Below are 10,350 nucleotides of genomic sequence, written 5' to 3'. Positions count from 1 at the left end.
AACATATCACTACAAACTGGCAAAGTGCCTGATAAGTGGAAAATGGCAAATGTAATTCCTATTTACAAGGCAAGTGACAGGTCCTTAGCCTCAAACTATAGACCAATAAGCCTTACCTCCATAGTGGGAAAATTTATGGAATCAATAATTGCCCAAGATTGATTAATAAATCTCAACACGGTTTTACAAAGGGTCGTTCCTGTCTTACGAATTTACCAACTTTTTTCACTAAGGTGTTTGAGGAGGAAGATCATGGTAATGAATATGATATTGTGTATATGGACTTCAGTAAGGCTTTCGATAGAGTTCCACATCAGAGGCTATTAAGGAAACTTAAGGCACACAGAATAGGAGGAGAAATTTTTTCCTGGGTAGAGGCATGGCTGACTAATAGACAGCAAAGAGTTTGCATAAATGGGGAGAGATCAGAATGGGGGCACGTCACAAGCGGCGTTCTTCAGGGGTCAGTGTTGGGCCCATTGTTGTTCACAATTTACATAAACGACATAGATGAGGGAATAAATAGAGACATAAGCAAAATTGCTGATGACATCAAAATAGGCCGTCCAATTCATTCTAATGAGGACGCTAAAGCACTCCAGGATGATTTGAATAGACTGATGCAATGGTCGGAGAAGTGGCAGATGCAGTTTAATATTGACAAATGCAAAGTTCTAAATGTTGGACAGTTAAATAACCATGCCACATATAAACTAAATAATGTAGATCTTAATACTACTGATTGCGAGAAGAATTTAGGAGTTCTGGTTAGCAGTAATCTAAAACCAAGACAACAGTGCATTATTGTTCGCAATAAAGCTAACAGAATTCTTGGCTTCATAACTAGAAGTATAAATAATAGAAGTCCTCAGGTTGTTCTTCAACTCTATATATCCTTGGTTAGGCCTCATTTAGACTATGCTGCTCAGTTCTGGTCACCGTATTACAGAATGGATATAAATGCTCTGGAAAACGTACAGAGGAGGATGACAAAGATGATCCCATGTATCAGAAATCTTCCCTAGGATAGACTGAGGGCCCTGAATCTGCACTCTCTCGAAAGGCGTAGAATCAGGGGGGATATGATCGAGGTGTATAAATGGAAAACAGGAATAAATAAAGGGGATGTAAACAGCGTGCTGAAAATTTCCAGCCAAGACAGGACTCGCAGCAGTGGTTTCAAGTTGGAAAAATTCAGATTCAGGAAGGACATAGGAAAGCATTTTTTTGGTAATAGAGTGGTGGATGAGTGGAACAAACTCCCGAGTACAGTTATTCAGGCTAAAACGTTGTGTAGTTTTAAAAATAGGTTAGATAAATACATGAGTGGGTGTGAGTTGGACCTGAGTAGCTTGTGCTGCTGGGTCTGAGTTTAGATGACCAGACTGGGTGGATCATTGGGCTTATCCGGGGGGGGGGGTCATTGGTCTTATCCGGGGGGGGCATGGACCTGCTCCGCATGGGTCAGTAGGCCTGGTGCAGTGTTCCTTCTTTCTTATGTTCTTATGTTCTTAGATTAGGTTAGGTTAGATTAAGTTAGCTTAGGTTAGGTTAAGTTAGGTTAGGTTAGGTTAAGTTAGGTTATTATAGTTGGGTTAGGTTAGGTCAGGTTATTAAGGTTAGGTTAGGTTAGGGTAGGTTAGATTAAGTTAGGTTAGATTAGGTTAGGTTAGGTTAAGTTATATTATTATGGTTGGGTTAGGTTAGGTCAGGTTATTAAGGTTAGGTTAGATTAAGTTAGGTTAGATTAGGTTAGGTTAGGTTAGCTTAGGTTAGGTTAGGTTAAGTTATATTATTATGGTTGGGTTAGGTTAGGTTAGGTTATTAAGGTTATGTTCTTTTATATAATGACGTATAAACTGGAAGAACAATACAAAATAAAACAAAACAGTGTTTATTGACAAAATATACTTCATAAGCAGTTATAAAAGTGTAGTTATGGCACCACTCAGGTGCAGGAACAACAATGTTACCACTCAGGTGCAGGAACAACAATGTTACCACTCAGGTGCAGGAACAACAATGTTACCACTCAGGTGCAGGAATAACAATGTTACCACTCAGGTGCAGGAACAACAATGTTACCACTCAGGTGCAGGAACAACAATGTTACCACTCAGGTGCAGGAATAACAATGTTACCACTCAGGTGCAGGAACAACAATGTTACCACTCAGGTGCAGGAACAACAATGTTACCACTCAGGTGCAGGAATAACAATGTTACCACTCAGGTGCAGGAACAACAATGTTACCACTCAGGTGCAGGAACAACAATGTTACCACTCAGGTGCAGGAACAACAATGTTACCACTCAGGTGCAGGAACAACAATGTTACCACTCAGGTGCAGGAACAACAATGTTACCACTCAGGTGCAGGAACAATAATGTTACCACTCAGGTGCAGGAACGGCAATGTTACCACTCAGGTACAGGAACGACAATGTTACCACTCAGGTGCAGTCACAACAATGTTACCACTCAGGTGCAGGAACAACAATGTTACCACTCAGGTGCAGGAACAACAATGTTACCACTCAGGTGCAGTCACAACAATGTTACCACTCAGGTGCAGGAACAATAATGTTACCACTCAGGTGCAGGAACGACAATGTTACCACTCAGGTGCAGGACCGACAATGTTACCACTCAGGTGCAGGAACGACAATGTTACCACTCAGGTGCAGGAACGACAATGTTACCACTCAGGTGCAGGAACGACAATGTTACCACTCAGGTGCAGTCACAACAATGTTACCACTCAGGTGCAGGAACAATAATGTTACCACTCAGGTGCAGGAACGACAATGTTACCACTCAGGTGCAGGAACGACAATGTTACCACTCAGGTGCAGGAACGACAATGTTACCACTCAGGTGCAGGAACAACAATGTTTCCACTCAGGTGTAGGAACAACAATGTTACCACTCAGGTGTAGGAACGGCAATGTTACCACTCAGGTGCAGGAACAACAATGTTACCACTCAGGTGCAGGAACGGCAATGTTACCACTCAGGGGCAGTCACAACAATGTTACCACTCAGGCGCAGGAACAACAATGTTACCACTCAGGGGCAGTCACAACAATGTTACCACTCAGGCGCAGGAACAACAATGTTACCACTCAGGTGCAGGAACAACAATGTTACCACTCCTGGAGTTTACCTGGAGAGAGTTTCGGGGGTCAACGCCCCCGCGGCCCGGTCTGTGACCAGACCTCCTGGTGGATCAGCCCCTGATCAACCAGGCTGTCGCTGCTGGCTGCACGCAAACCAACGTACGAGCCACAGCCCGGCTGATCAGGAACTGACTTTAGGTGCTTGTCCAGTGCCAGCTTGAAGATTGCCAGGGGTCTGTTGGTAATCCCCCTTATGTGTGCTGGGAGGCAGTTGAACAGTCTCGGGCCCCTGACACTTATTGTATGGTCTCTTAACGTGCTAGTGACACCCCTGCTTTTCATTGGGGGGATGTTGCTTCGTCTGCCAAGTCTTTTGCTTTCGTAGTGAGTGATTTTCGTGTGCAAGTTCGGTACTAGTCCCTCTAGGATTTTCCAGGTGTATATAATCATGTATCTCTCCCTCCTGCGTTCCAGGGAATACAGGTTTAGAAACCTCAAGCGCTCCCAGTAATTGAGGTGTTTTATCTCCGTTATGCGCGCCGTGAAAGTTCTCTGTACATTTTCTAGGTCGGCAATTTCACCTGCCTTGAAAGGTGCTGTTAGAGTGCAGCAATATTCCAGCCTAGATAGAACAAGTGACCTGAAGAGTGTCATCATGGGCTTGGCCTCCCTAGTTTTGAAGGTTCTCATTATCCATCCTGTCATTTTTCTAGCAGATGCGATTGATACAATGTTATGGTCCTTGAAGGTGAGATCCTCCGACATAATCACTCCCAAGTCTTTGACGTTGGTGTTTCGCTCTATTTTGTGGCCAGAATTTGTTTTGTACTCTGATGAAGATTTAATTTCCTCATGTTTACCATATCTGAGTAATTGAAATTTTTCGTCGTTGAACTTCATATTGTTTTCTGCAGCCCACTGAAAGATTTGGTTGATGTCCGCCTGGAGCCTTGCAGTGTCTGCAATGGAAGACACTGTCATGCAGATTCGGGTGTCATCTGCAAAGGAAGACACGGTGCTGTGGCTGACATCCTTGTCTATGTCGGATATAAGGATGAGGAACAAGATGGGAGCGAGTACTGTGCCTTGTGGAACAGAGCTTTTCACCGTAGCTGCCTCGGACTTTACTCTGTTGACGACTACTCTCTGTGTTCTGTTAGTGAGGAAGTTATAGATCCATCGACCGACTTTTCCTGTTATTCCTTTAGCACGCATTTTGTGCGCTATTACGCCATGGTCACACTTGTCGAAGGCTTTTGCAAAGTCTGTATATATTACATCTGCATTCTTTTTGTCTTCTAGTGCATTTAGGACCTTGTCGTAGTGATCCAATAGTTGAGACAGACAGGAGCGACCTGTTCTAAACCCATGTTGCCCTGGGTTGTGTAACTGATGGGTTTCTAGATGGGTGGTGATCTTGCTTCTTAGGACCCTTTCAAAGATTTTTATGATATGGGATGTTAGTGCTATTGGTCTGTAGTTCTTTGCTGTTGCTTTACTGCCCCCTTTGTGGAGTGGGGCTATGTCTGTTGTTTTTAGTAACTGAGGGACGACCCCCGTGTCCATGCTCCCTCTCCATAGGATGGAAAAGGCTCGTGATAGGGGCTTCTTGCAGTTCTTGATGAACACAGAGTTCCATGAGTCTGGCCCTGGGGCAGAGTGCATGGGCATGTCATTTATCGCCTGTTCGAAGTCATTTGGCGTCAGGATAACATAGGATAGGCTTGTGTTAATCAAATTTTGTGGCTCTCTCATAAAAAATTCATTTTGATCTTCGACTCTCAGTCTGGTTAGCGGCTTGCTAAAAACTGAGTCATATTGGGACTTGAGTAGCTCACTCATTTCCTTGCTGTCATCTGTGTAGGACCCATCTTGTTTAAGTAGGGGCCCAATACTGGACGTTGTTCTCGATTTTGATTTGTCATAGGAGAAGAAATACTTTGGGTTTCTTTCGATTTCATTTATGGCTTTTAGTTCTTCCCGCGATTCCTGACTCCTAAAGGATTCTTTTAGCTTAAGTTCGATGCTTGCTATTTCTCTGACCAGTGTCTCCCTACGCATTTCAGATATATTGACCTCTTTTAGCCGCTCTGTTATTCTTTTCCGTCGCCTGTAAAGGGAGCGCCTGTCTCTTTCTATTTTACATCTACTCCTCCTTTTTCTTAGAGGAATAAGCCTTGTGCATACATCGAGTGCCACCGAGTTAATCTGTTCTAGGCATAAGTTGGGGTCTGTGTTGCTTAGTGTATCTTCCCAGCTTATATCGGTTAGGACTTGGTTTACTTGGTCCCACTTTATGCTTTTGTTATTGAAGTTGAATTTGGTGAATGCTCCCTCGTTATTGAGAATTTTGGCCTTACCAGCTAAGATATAATTATATATAATGAACACTTAGCTGATAAATGACAGCAAATCGTCTACACAGCCGCCCCTGCAGACGAGGTCTAGAAGCTGTCGAAACCATCACAACAGTGGGCTGTCAAGAGATACAATTTGTAAGTATAAATTACCCCTAGGGGGTGTTATGTCAGCATATTTCATTCGATGATGGCTGACGAAATACTTACTTGTTTGGACTCAAAAGTCCACACCTTACTGCCGATTATAGGTTGATTACAAACTCCTTGTGACTCAAGAATTGCGCAATCCCCCGATCTACAAGAAATTCGTAACATACCTTGCTCTTTGTAACGTGAGCTATGGTGTTCTCAACACCTTTGACAGGTATCGGTGACTTGATAGAAGCTGAAGTGTCTTTGGATGTCCACGTCTTCCATTGTCTAGGAAACGCACACTGGTACACTATGTTCCACAAGATTTGTCTTTATTGTTCACAATGTATCACAAGAGAAGCTGATCACACTTCTCTTAAGAGTTTATTGTGATTTGTGAGACACTTTATTCACACTAACGCACAGATCAGTGTCCTTTGCTGGTTATCCTGGCGTCAGTGTCTCGTAGTAGAGTCAAAGTTAGTCTGCCAGACGCTACAGCGCTCCATGCAGTCACTGCCCCCAGCACAAAAAAAAAAAAACGCTGACCTAGTACCTTGCATCCTTGTCACCTCCTCGATGAAGCAAAGCAGAATGTTTGTTTCTTGCTGTCTTAATCATAGACAACAATGCACTATCTTTACTATGGTAATAAAGTGGGAGTAGGATTTTCCTTAATTGTCCTGCTAAAGTAAGAGATGCACTGTCTCTTATAAAAATACACTTTGCAACACTGGACTGCAAGGAGCAGAGGTCATTTGACCACGCATACGGCATCTGTGATCAATTACTCACTCTAGCAGTAAACAAGACGCTCGCCCCTTCTAGTGGCCCCTCAGGGCTGAGAGGGCTGAAGGGGGCTGAAGGGGGCTGATACCCCCCTCCTGGAGAAAATTTCTCCACACTGGGGGGCGGCGGAGGTTCGCTGCAGGTGAACTATTCATCACTTAACATTAATTTAATTTTCTCACTCACCACCACTGCTGCTTGTCTTTTCTGAACAGCTTTAGTCTGTGTGGTTTCTGGAGAATCACTAATTTTGTTTTCAACACTGTGTAATTCTAACGGCACTAGTTTATTTATTGTCCGCTTATTCACTACACCTTTGCTCAAAACATCAACTGTCCTGATGATTCCATTTGCATCAGGATATATGGTCACAATTTTTCCAAGTGGCCATTGGGACCTCGGACCATCATTGTCGATAATCACTATGTCACCAGGTCTTAAGGACTTATGATTTTCAGGAATACCAGCTCCATAGAAGTGTTCTCTCAATGAGGTGAGATAGTCTTCTCGCCAAATTTTCTCCCAACGTTCAATCACTTTATTAAGGTGTTTGAATTTACGTCTGAGTTGCTCAGGTTTGAAATAAGTAGGATCCTCTATGATTTCTTTATCATTCATGGGAGGAACAGGTTCGAGCCTTCTGCCATGGAGTAAATGAGATGGACTTAACACTTCTAAATTGTCCAGATCATCGGTAACATAAGTTAGAGGTCTGTTGTTGACTCTATTTTCTATTTCAGTCACAACTGTACGGAATTCTTCTAAGTCTATTCTCTGACGATGAAGAGTCTTCCTTAAACAACGTTTTACAATGCCGATCATTCTTTCATAAAATCCGCCGTGCCATGGAGATTTAGGAGGAATGTATCTCCAACGACATCTGCGCTGATTCAGCATCTGTTGTACTTCTGGCTGATCAAAGATCTTGCTTATATAAGCAGCACCAGCAACAAAGTTCGTTGCATTGTCTGAAATCATCAGTCTGGGACATGCCCTTCTGGCTGCAAACCTTCTGAATAATTTGATAAAAGTTTCAGCAGACATGTCAGTGGCTACTTCTAGATGTACTGCTCTAGTCGTAGCACAAGTGAACAAACAGATGTACACCTTGATGGGAACTTTGTCAACTGTTTTAGTTAAAATTATTGGTCCATTGTAATCTACACTTGTCACCTCAAATGGAGTGATATGACAAACTCTTTCAGAGGGATATGGAGGTGGACCTGGATACTGACATACTCGCATATCGTAGTGACGACAAGTAATACAGTCCTTTATTTGTTTTTTCACACTTTGTCGACCTTGAGGTATCCAGTAGGATTGTCGTATATGACAAAGTGTGTCAGCTACCCCACCATGTAACACGTTACTGTGGGCGTTCTGCACAATCAGTTTTGTTAGCCAATGATTCTTGGGGATCAATATTGGATGTATGGCTTCTTTAGGTAGTGAAGAATTATGAATTCTTCCTCGACATCTCATAATCTTTTCTGAGTCGAGATAAAGTCCTAAAGAATTAATCATAACAGGTTTCTTTGGGGATTTATCTTGTGTTTCTAGAAATTTATATTCTGTAGAGAAAACGTCTTTCTGTATTAGTTTCACCCAGTATTTAATGGGTTCAAGATATTCATAATCAGGTTTTATTCCTTTAATGAATTTAAAGACAAGAGCTGTAACTCTTAAGAGTTTACCCAAAGATGAGTATTTAGATCCATCAATGACTATTTCTGTTGTGTCTGCAGTATTTACACAACTTATTTCTGCTGTGTTCAAGCAGACTGTTTCTTCTGGCATAATGTGAGCTTTTTGCTGATGCCAGTTATTTTCATCAGAGAGCCAGTTCGGTCCGTGGAGCCATAATTTATTATACACAAATTTCTTAAGTGGGACACCACGTGACAACATGTCAGCTGGATTCTCTTGGGTAGAGACGTGAAGAAAGAGATAATCTCTCTGCATCTCTTTTATTTCTGCTACTCTGTTCTATACATAGACCAGCTTACTCTTATTATTTCTTAACCACTGGAGAACTGCTTCATTATCACTCCAGATCACGGTTTTCTCAATAGTGAGATGATCAAGTACTTTGTTGAGATAGACAGCTAATTTTGTACCTACATAGAGTGCTGTCAGTTCCAATTGTGGTACTGTTCTGACCTTCAAGGGTGCTACCCTGGCCTTTGAAGTAATTATTGTACTTCCTTCAGCATTACTTATGTAAGCTACAGCGCCATAACCTCTGGTTGACGCATCACAGAACACATGTAATGTGTAATTGTTTCCCTCTTGACCTATTTGTCTGGGAAATTTAATTTGATGAAGTTGTTTAAACTCCCTGGATATTTCATCCCATGCTTGACTCATTTCTAGAGGCAAGTTCTCATCCCATCCAATTTTGAGTTTCCATGCATCTTGCATAAGCATTTTACCTTTTATGGTAATTGGTGAGACGAGTCCTAGAGGATCAAAACATTGTGATACCTCTGACAGTAAACTACGTTTAGTGAGTGGACTGCATGATTTATTGTTTATCTTTTTGAGACTCAAAGTATCTTCCTGTGTGTTCCAATTAAGTCCCAGCATATTGTTGCAATCAGGAATTTCAGTTTCAGGGAAATCTTCTTTGATAAGTTCCCTTAATTGCTTTGAATTTGTATTCCACATCCTTAGAGGCATATTTGCTTCTTTCATCTCCTTGTTAGCTTCTCTGTATAAGGATTTCAAATCCTCCTCTTTATTCACAGTACCTTGAAGATTGTCCACATAGAAACTTTTCTTTAAGACTTCTTTGAAGGAACTTTCAGATTTCTTCAAATGTGTATTTAGAGTAGCTTCTAGTAAGAATGGAGAGGATGTTGCACCAAATAATACTGATTTGAAACGATAAGTTTTCACAGGACTTTGAGGATCATGTGGATTTTCAGGCCACAAGAATCGAGTATAATCTCTATCTATTTCTTGTAGTCCTACTCTTAAGAAAGCTTTGGAAATATCAGTCGTGTAGGCATATGGGTTTGTGCGAAATTTCATAAGCACGTCTCCAAGCTTCTCAGTTAGTGAGGGTCCGGTCATCAGACAGTCATTAAGACTTGCTACATCTTTATTTGCACGTGCGCTGCAATTATATACAACACGTAGTGGAGTGGTTTCAGAATCTTTTCTGACTCCATGGTGCGGGAGATAATGAGCGTTTGTCTTCAACTTATCTTCGACTATTTCCTCAATGAATTTATTGTCCAACTGTTCTTGTATGATATTATCATAAACAGTCAGTAGCTCTGGATTCTTCCTGAGCTCATGTATTTGTGCTTTCATCTGTCCGAAAGCCATGCGATAATTGCTAGGCAGATGTGGTGGATTTAATTTCCATGGTAACCTAACCCAATACTGTCCATCTTTATATTTGACAGTGTCCAAATATTGGTTATAAGTCTGAGACTCTTGTGGGCTTGGTTTATTTACATCAATACCTATCGCATCTAAATCCCACAACTTATCAACTGGTTCATTCATTTCTTCCAGTAATGATAATTTTTGCTGTGGTACATGATCAGCGGTTATTCTCGTAACTAGTACATTTTCCACTGAATCAATATCAGTTTCTTTCCCACTTTGAGAGGGAATGGGACCACATATCATGTGGCCTCCTGCTGTTTTCAGCAAGTGAACATCATGTTTACTTACTATATTTTGCACAAAACAGTGATAATAATCACTTCCAATGATTAAATCAATTGGACTAATTGTGTCCGTCTGTATGTCAGGACAGGCTAACTTGACCTTAGCTGCTTTCAGTGCTGCAACTGTTTCTTTTAATCCCTGGATCTGCACAGACTTAGGCAAATCATCTACTACCACAGCTTCTACTGTCTTTTTCCTGTTTCCTAGACCAACAGTGATTTTGGCTAGGTCATATGTCTGTTTACCAGAATTATGGAAAAAACCAGC

The sequence above is a fragment of the Cherax quadricarinatus genome, chromosome 36 (assembly GCF_038502225.1).
Source record: "Cherax quadricarinatus isolate ZL_2023a chromosome 36, ASM3850222v1, whole genome shotgun sequence".
In the NCBI taxonomy this organism is placed as follows: Eukaryota; Metazoa; Arthropoda; class Malacostraca; order Decapoda; family Parastacidae; genus Cherax; species Cherax quadricarinatus.
This window is presented reverse-complemented; position numbering follows the sequence as displayed.